Genomic DNA, 15524 nt, shown 5'->3' on the forward strand with positions numbered 1-15524 from the left:
CTTGCTCTGCAAGGGCCGCGACTTTTGTGGAGCGATGGGTAACGATGCTTCGTGGGTGACTGTTGTTGATGTGTGCAGAGGGTCCCTGGTTCGCGCCCGGGTATGGGCGAGGGGACGGTTTAAAGTCATACTGTTACACACATACACACACATACACACACAGAACATGTACACACACACAGAGCACAACACACACACTCGATGATCCAGTGTGTATCAAATACAATTTATATCAGACATTGCGAAAGTAATGTCAGATTTGTTCAGTGGATATGAAATCCACAGGAGATGCTGTAATGATAGCTGTGGTTTCCATTGACGCAATGTATTAAACGAGAATAACAAAATAGTTGGCCATGGTCAGGTGCATAATTAAATCCTATTACCGTGGGGTCTGAAAGAATGAAAAAAAAGACTCAGCATGTGGAAAAACAGCAGGTCTACGTGTTGATGTTACGATATTGAAATGCCAGAGTGCCCCTTTATGACCGTCAGCCTGTGTGTCAGGGCTGTGCTAATCCATAGTTCCTGCACGGCCACTGACACAGAGCAGGCAGAGCTATTACACATGTTATGCAGTTTAAAGGTGGTCTCAGTCTGTAGTTTAGCGTGAAGTTAATCTCTCCTCTGCAAATGACTGCAATGAGCACATCCGATTTGGTAATTGACATAAATATACAAGGCCCACAGGCTTTAATCACAGGTCGCTCTGTCAATAAACATCAACTCAGGTCCGAGGATGTCAAAGGACATTCTATCTGTTTCCCCCTGAATGACTTTGATGTTTGTCACATGACACCAAGGAAAGGGGGAATGGAGGGTGGGGACTATCAGGGAACTTAGTGTATGGAAACTTGAGGGAGCTAGAAGAGCCAGTACTGTGAGGAGTTTGGTTGGGCTGTGCTGTGTGTTGGTGTGTAGTGGAGGAGTAATTCTGTGCTGTGTGTTGGTGTGTAGTGGAGGAGTTATTCTGTGATGTGTGTTGGTGTGTAGTGGAGGAGTAATTCTGTGCTGTGTGTTGGTGTGTAGTGGAGGAGTTATTCTGTGATGTGTGTTGGTGTGTAGTGGAGGAGTAATTATGTGATGTGTGTTGGTGTGTAGTGGAGAAGTAATTCTGTGCTGTGTGTTGGTGTGTAGTGGAGGAGTACTTCTGTGATGTGCGCTGTTCTGTAGTGAGGGAGTTATTCTGTGTAGTGCTGTGCCATGTTGGCCTATGTTGTGCAAGTTTGCGCTTTGCTGTGCTACAGTACAGTATGTGATTCCAAATTGGCTCTGTCGTGGGTTAGTTAAAGCGTGCTGCTGGCAACAGCAGCAGGGCTGTGGGTTCAATTCCCGCATGGGTCATACATACATATATATTTATGTGTCACTGTCAATGCCGACAGTTGTGCAAGTCTCTTTGGATGAAAGCGTCTAAATGGCATTATTATTATGTTCCCTTGTGCAAGGCTATGCTTTGCAGTACAGTATGTATTTTACAACCATACTCACCAGTCTCTTGATTCCTCCGTTGCTGTCTGACTGTCTTCCTGGCCCGTCGGAACTTGGCCATGTTAGCAATGGCGTCTACGGCCAGATATTTCAGGTCATTGTCTGGGGAGTCAGCAATAGCCCGGCGGATCTGACTGCTACGACTGATCTCCTTCAGAATCTTCAGAGAACCTAAATTTAAATCAAACACACAGATGATGAGTCAACAAAGCATATCTCTTCCAAGCAAGCAAACATTTTTGGGGCCTATATTAAGAAGAACTGTGAAGCCAATGGAAACAACATGAGGTACATCTGTCAACAGGAGCACAAATAAAGAGAATTGTGTAAAACCCCCAAAACGTGCCACAGTTTCTGAAGAGTTTCAATATAAAGGCATGCTGTATAAAGAAGCACCCACGCATCTCATTAGGTCTATTGGAGTCGAATTGATATCCTGTGTCCTTAAAGGCACCGGGCCTGCCTGCTCAGGCCTACAGTCAGTATACTCTTTGTATCTGAAACACTAGGCTGGCACACACAGCACAGCTCTGTTCCCCCCGCCGAGCAACCAGGTCCGCTTGGCAGGGAGCAGGGACTGGGAGGGCTACTCACTTTGCATTTGATTTCTTCTGTATCCAGCAAGTTAATGAGGACTTCAAGGCCACCTACATCCCGGATGGCCAGTTGGCACGTCTGCTGGGCTAAATGAAAGTCCCTCATGGAGCACAGAGCAATCACAGTGGCCGTCTGGTTGCCTCCCTGAAATAATAATGAAAACAAGGCACCAATGAATGAATGAAACCGCAGACAGAGAAAATAAGAATTAAAGAGACATTTAGAAAAGGGAAAACACAGTGTCTCCCCTCCTGCCATACTTTTCTCCCCCTGTCTTTTTTTCCTGACTCTCACTGGCTTTAACCATGCCTGGTGTGGCTATGTTGTTTGCCACAGTTTGGTAAGTGTTTAGCTTTGTGACACTGAACACTGGTAGAGATAAACTATCCGATACAGAATGGCACTCTGACCACTAAGCTGCCTGCAGTCAGACAACCATAGACAATGACCTAAGTTAGAGATTAAAGAGAAAAATGAGCATCGAAATGATGAACATAATAATGAGTAAGCACTTCAAAAGACTCTGTTTTGACAGTTGCTATAGACACACACAATAACTCAAGGCTTGTTTCTAACCAATTAGCTACTTAGTAACTACTACTAAGCAAACAAGTGGTTTGGGGGTAGAAAATATTTTCTTTGATTTCACTAGAAGTGCCTCAATATATGGGCAGATGTCGGTTTATTGCTTCTTAGGTGCAACATACAAAACAATGTAAAAATGTAAAACAGCTGACTTGGGGTCATTCTCCTGCCATTCTCGGTTACTTTTTAGTCTGCATTGTGTTTTTTCGTTGCAGTGTATTGTGTTTTCATAGTCAAGTTTCAAGTTTGAAATGTCACGTGCACAAGTACAGTGATGATTGTTTTTCTTGCAAGCCCTAAACCCAACAATGCAGTAATCAATCAATAAACAAATGAGAAATAAAAAGAAGAAATAAGAAGAATACAAAAAAAAGAACATACTGTATATACATGATCCGTTCCAATATTTGCAAGGGGCCAAGATGACTAGGCAACAGGGTGTATGATGAATAGAGCATCAGCAGTGTAAATGATGATTGAATGTGAGTGTGCGTGTGTGTAGAGTGACTAGAGTCAGTATACGTGTGTGTGCATGTTATGCGTGTGTGTTGGAGTGCCAGTGTGCGTTAGTTTGTAGAGTGCTTAGAGTGTACATAAAAATGAAGAGTCAACTCAATCTGTGTATCCATTTTGTTAGCTATTTAGCAGTCTTATAGCTTGGGGATAGAAGCTGTTAAGGAGCCTGTTGGTGTCAGAATTGATGCACAGGTACTGCTTCCTATGTGGGCAGAGAGAACAGCCCATGGCTTGGGCGGCTGGAGTCTTTGACGATTTTCCAGGCCTTCCTTACACACCACCTGGTATAGAGGTCCTGGATGGCAGGGAACTTGGCCCCAGTGATGTACGGGGCTGTCCCCACCACTCTCTGTAGCGCCATGCGATCGAGGGCAGTGCAGTTGCCATACCACGCAGTGATGCAGCCAGTCAAGATGCTCTCAATGGTGCAGCTGTAGAACTTTCTGAGGGCCCATGCCAAACTTTTTCAACCTCCTGAGGGGGAAGAGGCGCTGTCGTGCCTTCTTCATGATGGTGCGCACGTGTGTGGACCATTTTAAGTTCTTAGTGATTTGGAAACCGAGGAACTTGAAGTTGCGGTGTATCTTTTGTGAAATGTGAAATGGTTTAGATCAGGATGGGACAAAAGCATCTGACGGCAGATAGAAACAGAAATTCCACACAGTAGGTAGAAAATACAGCAGTAAGCTGATGCAATACGGGATGTGTTACATGACTTGTGACACGACATCTTGAAGTCAAAATCTCCTGGCAATTGAACAATTCGAATCTTATTGTTTCATTTTTTTCCATTTTTTCAAAATGTTTTCTTTCTGTTCTTGTTTTAAATTAACCACAGATAAACCTAGAAAAAAAGCAAGTTGCTTTTATTAGTTGCACACTTTATTAGTTGCACATCTCAGCCTCAGGACCATCCCAAACAGTTGACTCTACCGACACAGAGGAGACTCGAACGTCTTACGTAATGAACGTATCAATGTGAGAGAGAAGAGTTCTTCAAAGGGAATATCTAGAACATGTTTTAACTATAAATGACATAGTATGTTCTATGCAGTTCATGTTTTGGGGGTACAGTCATAGCAGAATGTACTGTATCAGGGTTGACTGTGATATGAAGCAGTTGTTTGATCAAATCGTTCACCCCCAAAAAGAGGTAGCCTGACACACTGTTGGGAGTGGGATAACGGGCACATGTGTTCCCCATATTATGATGTTGGCCTAAATGTGAACCATTGGTCTCGTAACAGCAGTGGATCTCCTGCTTCTTTTTTCTCTCCTCCACCACTTCTCACTCTTCAAAGGATTCAGTGGGGCTAGGATCCTACCTTGTAAAAACAAAACGCTACGTTTAGAACTGATACCACAGAGAAAACATCATATGCTTCCATTTTTGTTAGCTTACGTCTGGAACTATTGTAGACATTCTTTAAAACATTGACAACATCTGACAATCTTTTATGATGGACTGTCCTCCAGCTAGCATGATAGGGGCAGATGCGCAGCCAGAGGGGGCAGCCTACAACTCAACCACTATATGTCTGACTACGTCCCAAATTGCACCCTATTCCTTAAATAGAACACTACTTTTGACCAGAGCCCTATGTGGGGAATAGGGAATGTGGGGAATAAAGGAATAGGATGCAATTTGGGAAGCAACCTTTGTCTGCATCTAAACACTACAGATTATGAAAGACACATGGAAAAAACTGTAAACACAACTAATGACTGGGGTTTACATAACATGATGAGACAACATTTGTATACAGTATTTATGTGACTTTTGTGATTCGCCACAGACAACAATACTGCATAGGTTTACTGCAGAGGTCAGATGTGTTTTGTTTAGAGTAGTTTAAACCCAGGTGAACTGTAACGCTCGTCGTGGGTGGAAGAAGAAGAGGACCAATGCGCAGCTTGGTAAGTGTCCATATTGTTTTAATAAGAACACTGAACACTGAACAAAAACCTTAAAACGACAAAACGAACAGTGACGCAAAACACAGAACAGAAAAGAATCACCCACACCACACAGGTGGGAAAAGGCTGCCTAAGTATGATTCTCAATCAGAGAGAACGAACGACACCTGCCTCTAATTGAGAACCATACCAGGCCAAACACAAAACCACAACATAGAAAAAAGAACAGACTACCCACCCCAACTCACGCCCCGACCAAACTAAAACAAAGACATAACAAAAGAACTAAGGTCAGAACGTGACATGAGCACCTTTTTCTTATGACCCGTTCTGCTCCGTAAACCCACTGCTGAAAACAGTGAGGGACCCACTGCTGAAAACAATGAGGGACCCACTGCTGAAAACATTTCGCTACCAGCGGGATTTGGCAATAACAATAGCAAGTTCTAAATGTCTTCACAAATTACATCCAGAGGAAAAATATCTTTAAATATCGCACATTACAAAGCAGGGAAAGAATGCAGGAGATTCATAAACTCTCATGATCTGATAAATGTAGTCACTTACCAATATATAAAACAAGCATTTATTATGGTCCTTTAATCCAGACACATACATTACAAACAGAGCAAGTGCAACAGGCACTATGCACAAATATAAATATACAATACCAGTCAAAAGTTTGGACACACTTACTCATTCAAGGGTTTTTCTTTATTTTTACAATTTTCTACATTGTAGAATAATAGTGAAGACATCAAACTATGAAATAACACATATGGAATAATTTAGTAACCAAAAAGTGTTTAAAAAAGTATTCTTCAAAGTAGCCACCCTTTGCCTTGATGACAGCTGTGCAGAGTCTTGGTATTCTCTCAACCAGCTTCATGAGATAGTCACCTGGAATGCATTTCAATTAACAGGTGTGCCTTGTTACAAGTTCATTTGTGGAATTTCTTTCCTTCTTATTAATGTGTTTGAGGCAATCAGTTGTGTTGTGACAAGGTAGGGGTGGTATACAGATGATAGCCCTATTTGGTAAAAGACCAAGTCCATTTTATGGCAAGAACAGCTCAAATAAGCAAAGAAAAAGGACAGCCCGCCATTACTTTAAGACATGAAGGTCAGTCAATGCGGATTATTTCAGGAACTTTTAAAGTTTCTTCAAGTGCAGTCGCAACAACCATCAAGTGGTATGATGAAACTGGCTCTCATGAAGACCGCCACAGGAAAGAAAGACCCAGAGTTACCTCTGCTGCAGAGGATAAGTTCATTAGAGTTACCAGCCTCAGAAATTGCAGCCCAAATAAATGCTTCACAGAGTTCAAGAAACATCAACTGTTCAGAGGAGACTGCGTGAATCAGGCCTTCATGGTCAAATTTCTGCAAAGAAACCACTACTAAAGGACACCAATAAGAAGAAGAGACTTGCTTGGGCCAAGAAACACGAGCAATTAGACTGGTGGAAATCTGACCTTTGGTCTGATGAGTACAAATTTGAGATTTTTGGTTCCAACCGCCTTGTCTTTGTGAGACGCAGAGTAGGTGAACGGGTGATCTCCACATGTGTGGTTCCCACTGTGAAGCATGGAGGAGGAGATGTGATGGTGTGGGGGGGCTTTGCTGGTGACACTGTCTGTGATTTATTTAGAATTCAAGGCACACTTACTCAGCATGGCTACCACAGCCTTCAGAAGCGATACGCCATCCCATCTGGTTTGTTCTTATCATTTGTTTTTCAACAGGACAATGACCCAAAACACACCTCCAGGCTGTGTAAGGACTTTTTGACCAAGAAGGAGAGTGATGGAGTGCTACATCAGATGAACTGGCGTCCACAATCACCCAACCTCAACCCAATTGAGATGGTTAGGGATGAGTTGGACCTCAGAGTGAAAGAAAAGCAGCCAAAGTCCTCAGAATATGTGGGAACTCCTTCAAGACTGTTGGAAAAGTATTCTAGGTAAAGCTGGTTGAGAGAATGCCAAGAGTGTGCAAAACTGTGGCTACTTTGAAGAATCTGAAATCTAAAATATATATTTTGATTGGTTTAACACTTTTTTGGAAACTACATGATTCCATATGCGTTGTTTCATAGTTTTGATGTCTTCACTATTATTCTACAATGTGGAAAATAGTAAAAATAAAGAAAAACCCTTGAATGAATAGGTGTGTCCAGGCTTTTGACTGGTATTGTACATATTGTATGTTTTATTGTCACATACACTGGATAGATGCTGTGAAATGTGTTGTTTTACAGGGTCAGCCGAAGTAGTATCCCACCCCTGGAGTAAATTAGGGTTCCTCAAGAGCACACTAAGCACTAAGAAGTGCCCTGGGAAGCAGACATCACACAGAGGGAATTTACGTGTTAAGGTCGCTATGGAATTCACACCAGACACGCAGGGCGGATGATCATCATTAATCAGCAACTCAATAGTAATTCCTCAGGTAAATGAGGAAGACCATTGTATAAAAAAATGTATCTACCTATCCAATAAGATTATGGAATCAACAACTGATTTACGCAATAAAACACAATAAGAGATCAAATTTAATGTAATTGTTCAGACCTACTCACCACCAAAAAACTGAAATCTGGCAGAAACCTTCACTGCTTGATAACTGCTTGATACAACTCTTCCAAACAGCAAGGTAATAACATGGGCATGGGTGTGTGCATGTGCACGTGCGTGTGCACGTTCGTTCGCATGCGTGTGCGTGTGCGTGTGTGTGTGTGTGTGTGTGTGTGTGTGTGTGTGTGTGTGTGTGTGCAGAGCTGGATCTATGACAGATGGAATGAAGCCACAGTCTGTGTTTCTAGTGTCTGTGTTCCTCGACCTCGGTCGGTGTAAGATAGAAGCAACCAGCTTGGCAGTGTCCGCTTCCTGGAGAGTGCATGTGATTTTTACTCTTCTGCCATTTCTGGAGCAGACTAGCTATGTAGGGTACAGATTAAGAAGAAAAAAGACAGAGCCTTCTGCCAAGTCCATTATGGGTAACGAATAGGGAAAGAATGATTGGTGGTTCTCTCTTACTTCATATTGGACATAGGATCTTCTATAAAATAAAATGTTGAGCATATGACTGGCCTTGTAGCAGCTAGCGAAATAATACAGTTTGTGTCTGGCTTCCAAATGTTTTGTGGTATTTTGTATCACTAAAAAGTTGTTTCACTTAAAAAGTATGGAAACATGTACAGATGTTCTGTAAAACATTCTCTAGACATAAGTTACAGCATTCATAGTGGAAATTACTTAGTCTGGTGGAGGAGTAGGCCACTTAATTTCTCTGAGTTTCCAAAATAATTGTTCAAACTTATATGTGTTGTATTTATATTTAGCCTTTTAGTCTAAGGCTTCCAATCAAAAGTTACATTTTTTCTGGTGCTTAAGAACCTTTTTCTGAGAAAAGTTTTTATAACATGTTAACAGAGCTGAATACTCAGTTCAAAGCTGTGAAACACCTAATTCATTAGAAATATCATTCACTCGTAGAAATGAAGTTAATGTGAGGGTAGTGACTGACCCTGGCTCTTTTGCAGGGCAGGAGAACATGAGGTAGTTAGGAAAAGTGTTCTCCTGAGAGAACCTGTATTTCCGCTACTGACCAGCAGAGGGTGGACAACCTCAACCATGGTTACACAAAGTGTCATCGTGGATGGACGTGGGACCCCGCTCAATACCCGGGTGATTCTATTATGACGCCTACTTAAATCACCATCTTACATTTTACTTGGAAATTAATATATTGTTTAAATTATAAAAAAGGATGTACACCTCATCTATCAAATCAAATCAAATTGTATTTGTCACATGAGCCAAATACAGCAGGAAATGCTTACAGTGAAATGCTTACTTACAAGCCCTTAACCAACAATGCAGTTAGGAAAATACCCCCCCCAAAAAAAAACAACATAGAGATAAGAATATCAAATAATTAAAGAGCTGTAGTAAATAAGAATAGCTGGGCTATATACAGGGGGTACCGGTACATAGTCAATGTGCGGGGGAACCGGTGTCGAGGTAATTGAGGTAATACGTACATGTTGGTAGAGTAAAAGTGACAATGCATAGATAATAAACAGAGTAGCAGCAGCGTAAAATAGGGGGCAATGCATTATTCTGGGTAGCCATTTGATTAGCTGTTCAGGAGTCTTATGGCTTGAGGTTAAAAAGATGTTCAGAAGCCTCATGGCCCTAGACTTGGTGCTCCAGTACCACTTGCCATGTGGTAGCAGAGAGAACAGTATATGACTAGGGTGGCTGGAGTATTTGACCATTTTTAGGGCCTTCCTCTAACACCGCCTGGTATAGAGGTCCTGGATGGCAGGAAGCTTGGCCCGGTGATGTACTGGGCCGTTCGCATTACCCTCTTTAGTGCCTTGTGGTTGGAGGCTGAGCAGTTGCCATACCAGGCAGTGATGCAACCCGTCAGGATGCTCTCGATGGTGCAGCTGTAAAGCCGTTTGAGGATCTGAGGACCCATGACAAATATTTTCAGTCTACTGATGGGGAATAGGTTTTGTCCTGCCCTCTTCATGACTGTCTTGGTGTGCTTGGACCATGTTAGTTTGTTGGTGATGTGGACGCCAAGGAACTTGAAGCCCTCAACCTGCTCCACTACGGCCCCAATGATGAGAATGGGGGTGTGCTCGGTCCTCCTTTTCCTGTAGTCCACAATCATCTCCTTTGTCTCATTGAGGGAGAGGTTGTTGTCCTTGTACCACACGGTCAGGTCTCTGACCTCCTCCCTATAGGCTGTCTCATCGTTGTCAGTGATCATCAGCAAACTTAATGATGGTGTTGGAGTTGTGCATGGCCATGCAGTCATAAGTGAACTAAGTAAGGGTATGGTTGTTACCTACCCTTACCACCTGGGGCAGGCCGTCAGGAAGTCCAGGATCCAGTTGCAGAGGGAGGTATTAATCCCAGGGTCCTTAGCTTAGTGATGAGCTTTGGAGGCAATATTGTGTTGAACGCTGAGCTGTAGTCACTGAATAGAATTGTCACATAGGTGTTCCTTTTGTCCAGGTGTGAAATGGCAGTGTGGAGTGCAATAGAGATTGCATCATCTGTGGATCTGTTGGTGCGGTATGCAATTTGGAGTGGGACTAAGGTTTCTGGGATAATGGTGTTGATGTGAGCCATGATCAGCCTTTCAGAGAATTTCATGGCTACAGACTACAGTGAGTGCCACGGGTCGGTAGTCATTTAGGCAGGTTACCTTAGTGTTCTTGGGCACAGGGACTATGGTGGTCTGCTTGAAACATGTTGGTATTACAGACTCAGACAGGGAGAGGTTGAAAATGTCATTGAAGACACTTGCCAGTTGGTTAGCGCATCCTTGGAGTACACATCCTGGTAATTCGTCTGGCCATGCGGCCTTGTGAATGTTAACCTGTTTAAATGTCTTACTCACAACAGCTGCGGAGAGTGTGACCACGCATTTGTCCAGAACAGCTGATGCTCTCATGCATGTTTCAGTGTTACTTGCCTCGAAGCGAGCATAGAAGTTACTTAGCTCGTCTGGAAGGCTCGTGTCACTGGGCAGCTCTCGGCTGTGGTTCCCATTGTAGTTTTTAATAGTTTGCAAGCCATGCCCCACCCGACAATCATTGGAGCTGGTGTAATACGGAGGGCATAGTGGGATTTCTTATAAGCTTCCGGGTTAGAGTCCTGCTCCTTGAAAGCGGCAGCTCTACCCTTTAGCTCAGAGCGAATGTTGCCTGTAATCCATGGCTTCTAGTTGGGGTATGTACATACAGTCACTGTGGGGACGACGTCCTCAATGCACTTATTGATAAAGCCAGTGACTGATGTGGTGTACTCCTCAGTGCCATCGGAAGAATCCCGGAACATATTCCAGGCTGTGTTAACAAAACAGTCCTGTAGTTTAACATCTGCTTCATCTGACCACTTTTTTTATAGATCAAGTCATTGGTACTTCTTGCTTTAATTTTAGCTTGTAAGCAGGAATCAGTAGGATAGAATTATGGTCAGATTTGCCAAATGGAGGGCGAGGGAGGGCTTTGTACTCTGTGAGAGCTGTGTACTTTGAGAGCTTGAGCGCTGTGTGTGGAGTAAAGTTGGTCTCAAAAAATGTTCCCTCCGGTTGCACATTTAACATGCTGATAGAAATTGGTCAAACTGATTTAAACCTCTTAGGACTAGGGGGCAGTGTTCGGAAGTTCGGATGACTGACGTGCCCACAGTAAACTGCCTGTTACTCAGGCCCAGAAGCTAGGATATGCATATAATTGGTAGCATTGGATAGAAACACTCTGAAGTTTCTACAACTGTTAAACTAATGTCTGTGAGTCTTACATAACTGATATGGCAGGTGAAAACCCGAGGAAAATCCTTTCTGATTTTTTTTTTTTAGGTCACAGGTCATTTCAATGCTAGGTCATTTCAATATACAATTAAAAAGGACCCAGATTACAGCTCATATGGCTTCCACTAGATGTCAGTCTTTAGAAAGGGTTTCAGGCTTGTTTCTTGAAAAATGAACAAATAGTTGTAGTTTTTCCAAGGTGTCACTCATTAGAAAAGTAGTCTTGTTGAGCGTGTTAATGAGGTGCGCGCTCTTCGTCATTTATCTTCCCTATTGAACATACTATTCTCAGTCTTAAATTGTATAGTTTATTTAGATGTTAGAGTGCCCGAGGATTAATTAGAAACATCGTTTGACTTGTTTGGACGAACTTTACCAGTGACGTTTTGGATTTGTTTTGATGCATTTTGAACGAGTGGATTACTGAAATCAAAGGCGCCAACTAAACAGACTTTTTTGGATATAAAGGACTTTATTGAACAAAACGACCATTCATTGTGTAGCTGGGACCCTTGGGATTGCAAACAGAGGTGGATCTTCAAAGATAAGTGATTTATTTAATTGCTATTGGGGATTTTTGTGACGCCTGTGCTGGTTTGAAAAAGCATTTTGATGTGGGGCACTGTCCTCAGATAACAAGAAGTTAAGCTTTTAAATGATGTAGGTGTCACGATCGTCGTATGGAGTAGACCAAAGCGCAGCGTGGTTAGAATACATTCTTCTTTATTAATGAAGAACACGAAGAACACTTAAACAACAATAGGAATAAGACGAACGTGACCACTATTTAAACAATGTGCCAACATGCAACATAACATAGACAATAACCCACGAAATACCCAAAGAAGATGGCTGCCTAAATATGGTTCCCAATCAGAGACAACGATAAACACCTGCCTCTAATTGAGAACCAATCTAGACAACCATAGACCAACATAAACACCTAGATGAAATCATCCCCATAAATCTACAAAAAAAACCTAGACAGTGCAAACACCCTAGAATAAGACAAAAACACACATATCACCCATGTCACACCCTGACCTAACCAAAATAATAAAGAAAACAAAGAATACTAAGGTCAGGGGGTGACAGTAGGACACTTGTATGTTCATGAATGTTTAATATTACTATTTTGTCATTTGAATTTGGCGTGCTCCAACTCTACCGGATGTTGTGGATTATTTTGATCCCAGTAACAGGATCGGATCCCCAAGAGGTGATTTAAGTTTCCCTGCATTAAAGTCACCCCCGGCCACTAGGAGCGCCACCTCTGGGTGAACATTTTCCTGTTTGCTTATGGCAGTATACAGCTCATTGAGTGCGGTTTTAGTGCCAGCATCGGTCTATGGTGGTATGTACTGTAGACAGCTATGAAACATACAGATGAAAACTCTCTAGGTAGATAGTGTGGTCTATAGCTTATCATGAGATACTGTACATCAGGCAAGCAAAACCTTGAGACTTCCTTAGATATCATGCACCAGCTGTTGTTTACATATATGCATAGGCCCCCGCCCCTAGTCTTACCAGAGGCTGGTGTTCTATCCTGCCGATAGAGTGTATAACCCGCCAGCTGTATGTTCTTAATGTCGTTGTTCAGCCACAACTCGGTGAAACATAAGATATTATAAGATATTATAGTTCCGTTGGTAGGATATACGTGCTTTCATTTGTCCCATTTATTTTCCAGCGATTGAACGTTAGCTAGCAGGACAGAAGGCAAAGGCAGATTAGCCACTCGTCGCCTGATCCTCACAAGGCACCCTGATCTTTTTCAGCGAAATCTCAGTTTCCTCCTCCAGTGAATGACGGGGATCTGGGCCTGGTCAGGTGTCTGTAGTATATCCCTTCCCTCCTACTCATTGAAGAAAAACTCTTTGTCTAATCTGAGGTGAGTAATCACAGTTCTGATGTCCAGAAGCTCTTTTCGGTCATAAGAGATGGTCGCGGCAACATTATGTACAAAACAAGTTACGAACAATGCAAAAACACTAACAAAATAGCATGGTTTGTTAAGAGCCGATAAGACGGCAGCCTTCCCCTCTGGCGCCATCATTGCCAATTGATATTGAAAGGGTTACTTTACCTCAGGACATAAAACAATCTCATATCATTATATGATTACATAAACTAAGGACATATCCTCATGCTTATATATACATATACTGTATATGTGGCACAAATCTATTAGGCACAAATAAGGGATCATCTAATGTGTTATTATGTGGCAGTTAAATTAAGAAGCCACCTGAAGCCATGCAATAAAAATGACCACATTCTAGGTAAACACTTACACAGTACACAACCTTTGAGTGTGGTTTGGTAAGTAATAAACTTGTTAACAATGTTGGCACCTACATATAAATAGTTTTTTCACATAAGCCACTTGCAATCACCAGCAACACTTTATCAAAAACAGCAGAGCACAAAGTAGGGTAATTGGTAGCAGCTACGCTGAAAGCATACTGTATGTATAACTGTTAAATTGCCATATATATCTAATTCTAGATAACGAAGCAGTGGCTTCAGCTTGTAAAACAAATACCCTGTGGTTACCAATAGTGCATATTGATGGCAATTACGTGGTATGTAGCATATGTGTAAACTATACTGTGTGTTATTCAATCTGCACAAAGAGAGAGTGCTGACCGTATGGGCACTCTAAATATACTGTATAGCCGACATGCCTTGTTTCTTGCCACACAAAAAGCTGTTAACATACACACAAGCCTCATCTATAGCGTTTAAGTCATTGCGGCAAGCAACATGTTAACATCATTATAACATAATTTCATCAAGCAAAATCATAACTCATTAGATGGCATACTGTATGTGTATTCACAGGCACATGTTACATACATTTTAGGACTTTTCCATTCATGATATATAGCCATTGGTTCTTAACGAGTACACTTTATAAATGCCCCATGAGCTTAGTTAAACCATCAGAACCCCAAATTTAAGCTTGGTTTACTTCTTTGTTCATAAACAATGTAATTGTAAACAATCACTGTATTGCCTGAAAGCATGGTTAAAACTATCATGGATGGTCAGTCCTGCATCTATAAGCTCTGTGAATGAATTTGGGAATGTTTACATTTTTTCAGCCCCATCTCTCAACAGTGGTGGGATGTATACTTTGTTATTGCAGATTGCCCCTTTTAAGACATACTTATTTAAACGCATGAAGTGTAGGCACACATATTAGCACTCTGGGTACATATCCTTGGATAAATAACCCATTAAACACAACACAGATCATTCATGTGTTGCTTTATGAAAGTCTCAATCTTCCTCAAGTACAAATGTCTGTCTATACGGCTGAGATGAAGAAGGAAAAAACTGTTCTTACTTCTAAAATAAAACAGATATTTAACTTGGCTCGGGGTTAGTTTTAGCTTCTGATGGTAATGATATTATAAAATGACTACTGGACAAACCCCATAAATAACTCCACTGTGTGGTTCCCAGACAGATATAATGCTGCCTAGGAAGTACAGGTTTACAAATGCATCTTGTTTTGAAGGCACAAACTCTCACTGTGAATTCACTCCAATCTCCACTCAAAAGTATAATGAAATTTGAAATGTTCCCTTATCAGACATTGGCCCAGCTTCTTTAATATCATTTACATTTTAAATCTGTTTTGGAAAGGAGAGTAACTGCTCTTTCCCAAGAAGGAATTTTTATTTCATTATCTCATGTTTTGTTAAGCTAAAAATATCTACCTGGAACTGAATTTGCATGAATGTTTTCTTTAAAAGATTTACCACCAGTTGCCCTATGAATGATCGTATTAGGGGGGCCCAATTGCAGTACGGTATGTAAAAACATGGACCGAGCCAAATGCTGTATCTCAGCTTACAAAGCTTCTGCTAATATTTAATGGTCATAGATCATAGAGATACAAAAGAATGTCATTCATATTTCATTACTATAGCGTAAATCGATTGAATTAGTACCCAAAAATGAAACACATTTGAATTTCAGTTAATTTTGTAAATTACTATATCGTGAATAGAGATTCAAAGTGGAGAGATTAGGTTATGATTATCATTAAAGTATAGGGGCCAGATTTG

The 15524-nt window shown here is 41.6% G+C and overlaps 1 pseudogene; it reads right to left on the bottom strand.

Annotated features, from left to right (window-relative positions):
- LOC112227597 overlaps window positions 1–15524 on the bottom strand; it is a 52125-nt pseudogene that overhangs the window by 22312 nt on the left and 14289 nt on the right.

The sequence above is a fragment of the Oncorhynchus tshawytscha genome, linkage group LG29, assembly GCF_018296145.1.
Source record: "Oncorhynchus tshawytscha isolate Ot180627B linkage group LG29, Otsh_v2.0, whole genome shotgun sequence".
NCBI lineage: Eukaryota > Metazoa > Chordata > Actinopteri > Salmoniformes > Salmonidae > Oncorhynchus > Oncorhynchus tshawytscha.